Consider the following 7748-nt stretch of genomic DNA (forward strand, 5'->3'; position numbering starts at 1 on the left):
CTTTGCTAGATGCTCGCTCTTTTTCTATGTCTATGCTACGATGCCTACCACTTTCTTATCTTGCCTCCCAAATTGCCATGTCAAACCCATAACCCACCATGTCCTAGCAAACCGTTGATTGACTATGTTACCGCTTTGCTCAGCCCCTCTTATAGCGTTGCTAGTTGCAGGTGAAGATTGGAGACCGTTCCTTGTTGGAACACTATTTACTTGCTGGGATATCATTATATTGACATGTTATCTTAATGCATCTATATACTTGGTAAAGGGTGTAAGGCTCGGCCTTTTGCCTAGTGTTTTGTTCCACTCTTGCCGCCCTAGTTTCCGTCATATCAGTGTTATGTTCCCGGATTTTGCGTTCCTTACGCGGTTGGGTTATAATGGGAACCCCTTGATAGTTCACCTTGAATAAAGCTTTTCCAGCAATGCCCAACCTTGGTTTTACCATTTTCCACCTAGCCTCTTTTTCCCTTGGGTTTCCGGAGCCCGAGGGTCATCTTATTTTAAACCCCCCTGGGCCAGTGCTCCTTTGAGTGTTGGTCCGACTGAGCTGCCTGCGGGGCCACCTCGGGGCAACTTGAGGTTTGGTTTTACTCGTAGCTAGTCTCATCTGAGTGTGCCCTGAGAACGAGATATGTGCATCTCCTATCGGGATTTGTCAGCACATTCGGGCGGTGTTGCTGGATTTGTTTCGACTTGTCGAAGTGTCTTGTAGAACCGGGATACCGAGCCTGATCGGAACGTCTTGGGAGAAGGTCTATTCCTTCGTTAACCGTGAGAGCTTGTCATGGGCTAAGTTGGGACCCCCTGCAGGGATTGAACTTTCGAAAGTCGTGCCCGCAGTTATGGGCAGATGGGAATTTGTTAATGTCCGGTTGTAGATAACTTGAACCTTAACTCAATTAAAATGAATCAACTATGTGAGTTACCGTGATGGTCTCTTCTCGGTGGAGTCCGAGAAGTGAACACGGTGTTGGAGTAATGTTTGTCGCGGGTTATTCTCTAGTTATTCGTTCGCGCTTTGCCTTCTCTTCTCGCTCTCTTTTGCGAACAGGGTAGCCACCATATATGCTAGTCGCTTGCTGCAGCTCCACATATATTACCTTGCCTTTCCTATAAGCTTAAATAGTCTTGATCGCGAGGGTGCGAGATTGCTGAGTCCCTGTGGCTCATAGTTTACTTCCAAACCAGATGCAGGGCCAAACGACTCCGTTCCAGATGACGCGTTAGAGCTCAAGTGGGAGTTCGACGAGGATTCACGCCGTTACTATGTTTCTTTCCCTGATGATCAGTAGTGGTGCCCAGTCGGGGTGATCGGGACCGTGTCGCATGTTGGGTTTATCTTTTATTTTGGCGCCGTAGTCGGGCCATGAGTGATTGGATGATGTAATGTTATTTATGTACTTTGTGTGACGTGGCGAGTGTAATCCAACTATGTTACTCATCCCATTATTATGTATTACATTGGATGTTGTGATGACTGCCTAACTTGCGACATTGCTTTCAATGCGGTTATGCCTCTAAGTCGTGCCTCGACACGTGGGAGATATAGCCGCATCGAGGGCGTTACATGCTTGGGGAGATTGTTCCTCGGTATGTGACTCCTCCATTGGTCCAATTAGTTTTTGCTCTAGTGCTTTATTCATTGCAAATTTGTGCTGCCTAGGTGACCATGTTCTTGAGCTTGCATGTCAAATTTATATGGTTCCAAGTAGTTCTAATGCATGATATATCCTCTACGCACATATAGGAATAGTTGCTATCAATTTTGTTGAGCTTGGTTCACTTTTGTTTGAAGTTACTAAAAATTTCAGAAATTTTTCATAGGAAGAAATATGCTTAGGAAAATGTTCCAAGGTGGTTCTTCAAGGAAGCAAGGACCCAGGCTTGCAATGCGTGATGCTGATGACGAGCCACCAAGGGATGCTCCAGTGCAGCCTTGTGAGTGGCCTTCAGAAAATTTTATGGATCGAGCAGGAATCAAAGAGGAATTTAACGCATATTTGTGTAACACCGATCTTGTGAGCTTTGAGGCAGACAAATGCCCACAGTACCATCAGCTCACTAGTTCATTTGTGAGGAGGTTTGAATTTTCATCTTCATGTAATTCTCCAACTGTCATGTTTGATCTTTATGAAAAATCTTATACCATGGACTTAGAGGATTTTACTTCTGCTTGCAAACTTCCACAATGGGGTAGTGCTAGTGATCCCCGTAAATCTGAATTTAGAGACTTTCTTGCTGGTATAACTGTAGGGGAATCTAGAGATATAGCACAAGCTACCATAGGGTACATTCACTTTCCTGCTATACATTATTTTGCTCTCTTCATAGGTAGGTGCATAAATGGTAAGGATGAAGCATGTCATATGTGTGTGCCTGACCTCAATATTCTTAGGAGTGCTGTGTTAGGAGGCCAATCTTATAATATGGGAGCCATTGTTGCACGTAGGTTGCATCACAATAGATTTAATGGAGATTTCTTTGGAGGAATTTATGCAACCCGCTTAGCTGATTTTCTTGATGTGGATGTTCGTGAGGCTGATATGGAGTTGCCTCCTACTTATTTAGATTTTAATTCCATGGTCTATCACCAGTTTGTCGAGAGGAATGAATCACCTCTCCAGTATCGACTAATCTTTGACAAACGGCGTGTTGTTCGTATTACTATCCCTGCTCCTGCCTTCTTTGATTATCAGGCAAAAGGAAGATATATTATTACCAGAGAGGAGGCAGATGAGTACGAGAGGAGAGCGAAGGCAGCTCGACACCACGCTGCAGCTCAGGAGGCGATAAACGCTGCATCTCAGTACGACCCCAGCTACACCTACGGGTATCCGCCACGCCATCCTTGGCAATGAACCAACTTAGGCCAAAAGCCTAAGCTTGGGGGAGTACGTATTTCCCACCGACATTACATTTATGTTTACACACACTCATTGCTAGATGTCGGTGCTCATGCTTTTTCACTGTAATATCCATGCTAGTTTATTTTCCTTTTCTTGCTTTATTCTTGTGTGTTTGATAAACTTTAAGAAAAACCAAAAAAAATTAGTAGTAGTTTACTTTTCTTGCTGTAGTAGTAATAATTAAAAAGAAAACCCAAAAATATTTCCTGTTCTTCTTTTGCTTGTTGGGAGCTTTCCCGTGTAAATAGTGTTTATTTCTTTTCTTTTCTTTGGGGGTCGATAGGAGAAGACCATGATTAAATTGGTGAAGCGGCTCTTATATGCATTATTGTTGATTTAACCAAGAGCCCATATTGCTTTGTCTTCTCCTATTTTTTTGAATGCTCGCAGATTCCAGCTTAGTCCAATGCACGTGCACTCTTATTATTATTCACCTCGTTCGGTCGTGCAAGTGAAAGGCAATTATGATGATATATGATGGACTGACTGAGATGAGAAAAGCTGGTATGAACTCGACCTCTCTTGTTTTTGTAGATATGATGAGTTCATCGTTCTTGATTCAGCTTATTATGAATAAACATGTTTGCAATGACAATTAGAGATCATAGTTGCTCGTGTCATGCTTGATTAGCTATGAGTTATAATGGTTTACCTTGCGTGCCAACATGCTATTAAAATGGTTATGATGTGGTATAGTGGGGTGGTATCCTCCTTTGAATGATTTAAGTGACTCGACTTGGCACATGTTCACACATGTAGTTGAAACAAATCAACATAGCCTTCACGATATTTATGTTCATGGTGGACTATATCCTACTCATGCTTGCATCCAATGTGTATTAATTTTAATGCATGTTCATGACTGATTGTCGCTCTCTAGTTGGTCGCTTCCCAGTCTTTTGCTAGCCTTCACTTGTACTAAGCGGGAATACTGCTTGTGCATCCAATCCCTTAAACCCCAAAGTTATTCCATATGAGTCCACCATACCTTCCTATATGTGGTATCTACCTGCCGTTCCAAGTAAATTTGTATGTGCCAAACTCTAAACCTTCAAATAAACATTCTGTTTTGTATGCTCGAATAGCTCATGTATCAACTAGGGCTGCCCTTATCTTCCATGTTAGGCGGGTTATTCTCAAGAGGAGTGGACTCCGCTCCTCATTCACGAGAAAATGGCTGGTCTCCGGGATGCCCAGTCCCATGCTTTATGCAAACTAAATCAAAATAATTGCAAACAAAACTCCCCCTAGGACTGTTGCTAGTTGGAGACACTCGTTGTTTCGAGAAAGTCATGGATTGATGCTTGTTGGTGGATGGGAGTATAAACTTTACCATTTTGTTTGGGAACCGCCTATAATGTGTGTAGCATGGAAGATATTGCCATCTCTTGGTTGTTATGTTGACAATGAAAGTATGTTGCTCAAAATATTGTTTATGTCTATTTCAAAACCGAGCTCTGGCACCTCTACAAATCCCTGCTTCCCTCTGCAAAGGGCCTATCTATTTACTTTTATGTTGAGTCAACACCCTATTATTAAAAGCACTAGCTGGAGAGCGCAGCTGTCATTTGCATTCATTACTATTAATTTATATTGGGTATGACTATGATTGGATCTCTTTTACCATGAATTACAATGTCTAGTCAGTCCTTGATCTTTAAAGGTGCTCTGCATTTATGTTTTGCGGTCTCAGAAAGGGCTAGCGAGATACCATCTTGTTATATCATATTGTGATTGTTTTGAGAAAGTGTTGTCATCCGAGAATTATTATTATGACTCGCTAGTTGATTATGCTATTGATATGAGTAAACATGAGACCTGAGAGTTATTGCAAATGTGGTTAGTTATAATCTTTGCTGAAAACTTGAATGCTGGCTTTACATATTTACAACAACAAGAGCAAACAGAGTTTGTAAAGGTTTTTCTTTATCACTTTCATTTTATCAACTGAATTGCTTGAGGACAAGCAAAGGTTTAAGTTTGGGGGAGTTGATACGTCTCCGTCGTATCTACTTTTCCAAACACTTTTGCCCTTGTTTTGGACTCTAACTTGTATGATTTGAATGGAACTAACCCGGACTGACGCTGTTTTCAGGAGAATTTCCATGATGTATTTATGTGCAGAAACAAAAGTTCTCGGAATGACCTGAAACTTCACGGAACGTCTTTACGGAAATAATAAAAAATCCTTGCCAAAGATGAAGACCAGGGGGCCCACACCCTGTCCACGAGGGTGGGGGGCACCCTCCTCCCTAGGGCGCGCCCCCTACCTCATGGGCCCCTTGGAGCTCCTCCGACGCCAACTCCAACTCTATATATTTGCTTTCGGGGAGAAAAAAATAAGGGAGAAGAAATCATCATGTTTTACGATACGGAGCCGCCGCCAAGCCCTAAAACCTCTCGGGAGGGCTGATCTGGAGTCCGTTCGGGGCTCCGGAGAGGGGGATTCGTCGCCGTCGTCATCATCAACCATCCTCCATCACCAATTTCATGATGCTCACCGCCGTGCGTGAGTAATTCCATCATAGGCTTGCTGGACGGTGATGGGTTGGATGAGATCTATCATGTAATCGAGTTAGTTTTGTTAGGGTTTGATCCCTAGTATCCACTATGTTCTGAGATTGATGTTGCTATGACTTTGCTATGCTTAATGCTTGTCACTAGGGCCCGAGTGCCATGATTTCAGATCTGAACCTATTATGTTTTCATGAATATATGTGTGTTCTTGATCCTATCTTGCAAGTCTATAGTCACCTACTATGTGTTATGATCCGGCAACCCCAAAGTGACAATAATCGGGACCACTCCCGGTGATGACCATAGTTTGAGGAGTTCATGTATTCACTATGTGCTAATGCTTTGTTCTGGTTCTCTATTAAAAGGAGACCTTAATATCCCTTAGTTTCCATTAGGACCCCACTGCCACGGGAGGGTAGGACAAAAGATGTCATGCAAGTTCTTTTCCATAAGCATGTATGACTATATTCGGAATACATGCCTACATTACATTGATGAATTGGATCTAGTTCTATGTCACCCTATGTTATGACTGTTACATGATGAACCGCATCCGGCATAATTATCCATCACCGATCCAATGCCTACGAGCTTTTCCTATATTGGTTCTCGCTTATTTACTTTTCTGTTGTTACTGTTACAATCAATACAAAACACCAAAAATATTATTTTTTGCTTCTGTTACCTTTATTACCATTACCACTACTATCATATTACTTTGCTACAAAACACTTTGCTGCAGATATTAAGTTATCCAGGTGTGGTTGAATTGACAACTCAACTGCTAATACTTGAGAATATTCTTTGGCTCCCCTTGTGCCGAATCAATAAATTTGGGTTGAATACTCTACCCTCAAAAACTGTTGCGATCCCCTATACTTGTGGGTTATCATGAAGCACTAGAGCAAAATTGCCTAGCTCAAAAGATATAAGTGAAGCACATAGAGTATTCTAATAAATCCCGATTCATGCGTATCCATCTCAAAAAGGTGTGTACAGCAAGGATGATTGTGGCAAACTAAAAAGCAAATAATCATATCATATAAGAAGCTCCAAGCATAACATATATCATGTGGTGAATAAAAATATAGCCTCGAGTAAATTTACCGATAGACAAAGATGAAAGAGGGGATGCCTTCCGGGGCATCCCCAAGCTTAGGATCTTGGTTGTCCTTGAATATTACCTTGGGGTGCCTTGGGCATCCCCAAGCTTAGGCTCTTGCCACTCCTTATTCCATAGTCCATCAAATCTTTACCCAAAACTTGAAAACTTCACAACACAAAACTCAACAGAAAACTCATGAGATCCGTTAGTATAAGAAAATAAATCACTCATACATCTCCAACATATCTATATTTTTTTATTGTTCCATGCTGTTATATTATCAATCTTGGATGTTTTACAATCATTTATAGTCATTTTATATCATTTTTTGGTACTAACCTATTGACATAGTGACAAGTGCCAGTTGTTGTTTTTCCATGTTTTTTACATCGCAGAAAATCAATATCAGACGGAGTCCAAATGCCCCGAAACTTTATGGAGAATTCTTATGGGCCAGAAGGAACACAATGGGCCCTGGCTGCGCCTGGGGGTGCCCCAAGGGGGGCACAACCCACCAGGGCGCGCCAGGAGGCCCAGGCGTGCCCTGGTGGGTTGTGCCCACCTCAGGTGCCCCCGGACCGCCTCTTTGCTCTATAAATACCCCCAATATTCCACAAACCCTAGGCACATTGACGAAATATTCATCCAGCCACCGCAGAGTCCAGAACCACCAGATCCAATCTAGACACCATCTCGGATGGGGTTCACCACCTCCATTAGTGCCTCTCCGATGATGCGTGAGTAGTTCTTTGTAGACCTTCGGGTCCGTAGTTAGTACCTAGATGGCTTTCTCTCTCTCGCTGGTTTCTCAATACAATGGTCTCTTGGAGATCCATATGATGTAATTCTTTTCGCGGTGTGTTTGTTGGGATCTGATGAAGTTTGAGTTTATGATTAGTTATATCTTTTTATATCCATGAAAGTTATTTGAGTTTCTTTGATCTCTTATATGCATGATTACTTATAGCCTCGTATTTATTGTCCGATATTTGGGTTTGGTTTGGCCAACATGATCTATTTATCTGGCAATGGGAAGAGGTGCTTTGTAGTGGGTTCGATCTTACGGTGCTTGATCTGAGTGACAAAAAGGGAAACGACAAGTATGTATCGTTGCTACTAAGGATAAAACAATGGGGTCTATCTCTACATACATAGATCTTGTCTACATCATGTCATCGTTCTTATTGCATTACTCCATTTCTCCATGAACTTAATAC

The sequence above is a fragment of the Triticum urartu genome, chromosome 1A (assembly GCF_056163025.1).
Source record: "Triticum urartu cultivar PI428250 chromosome 1A, HENAU_Tu73, whole genome shotgun sequence".
In the NCBI taxonomy this organism is placed as follows: Eukaryota; Viridiplantae; Streptophyta; class Magnoliopsida; order Poales; family Poaceae; genus Triticum; species Triticum urartu.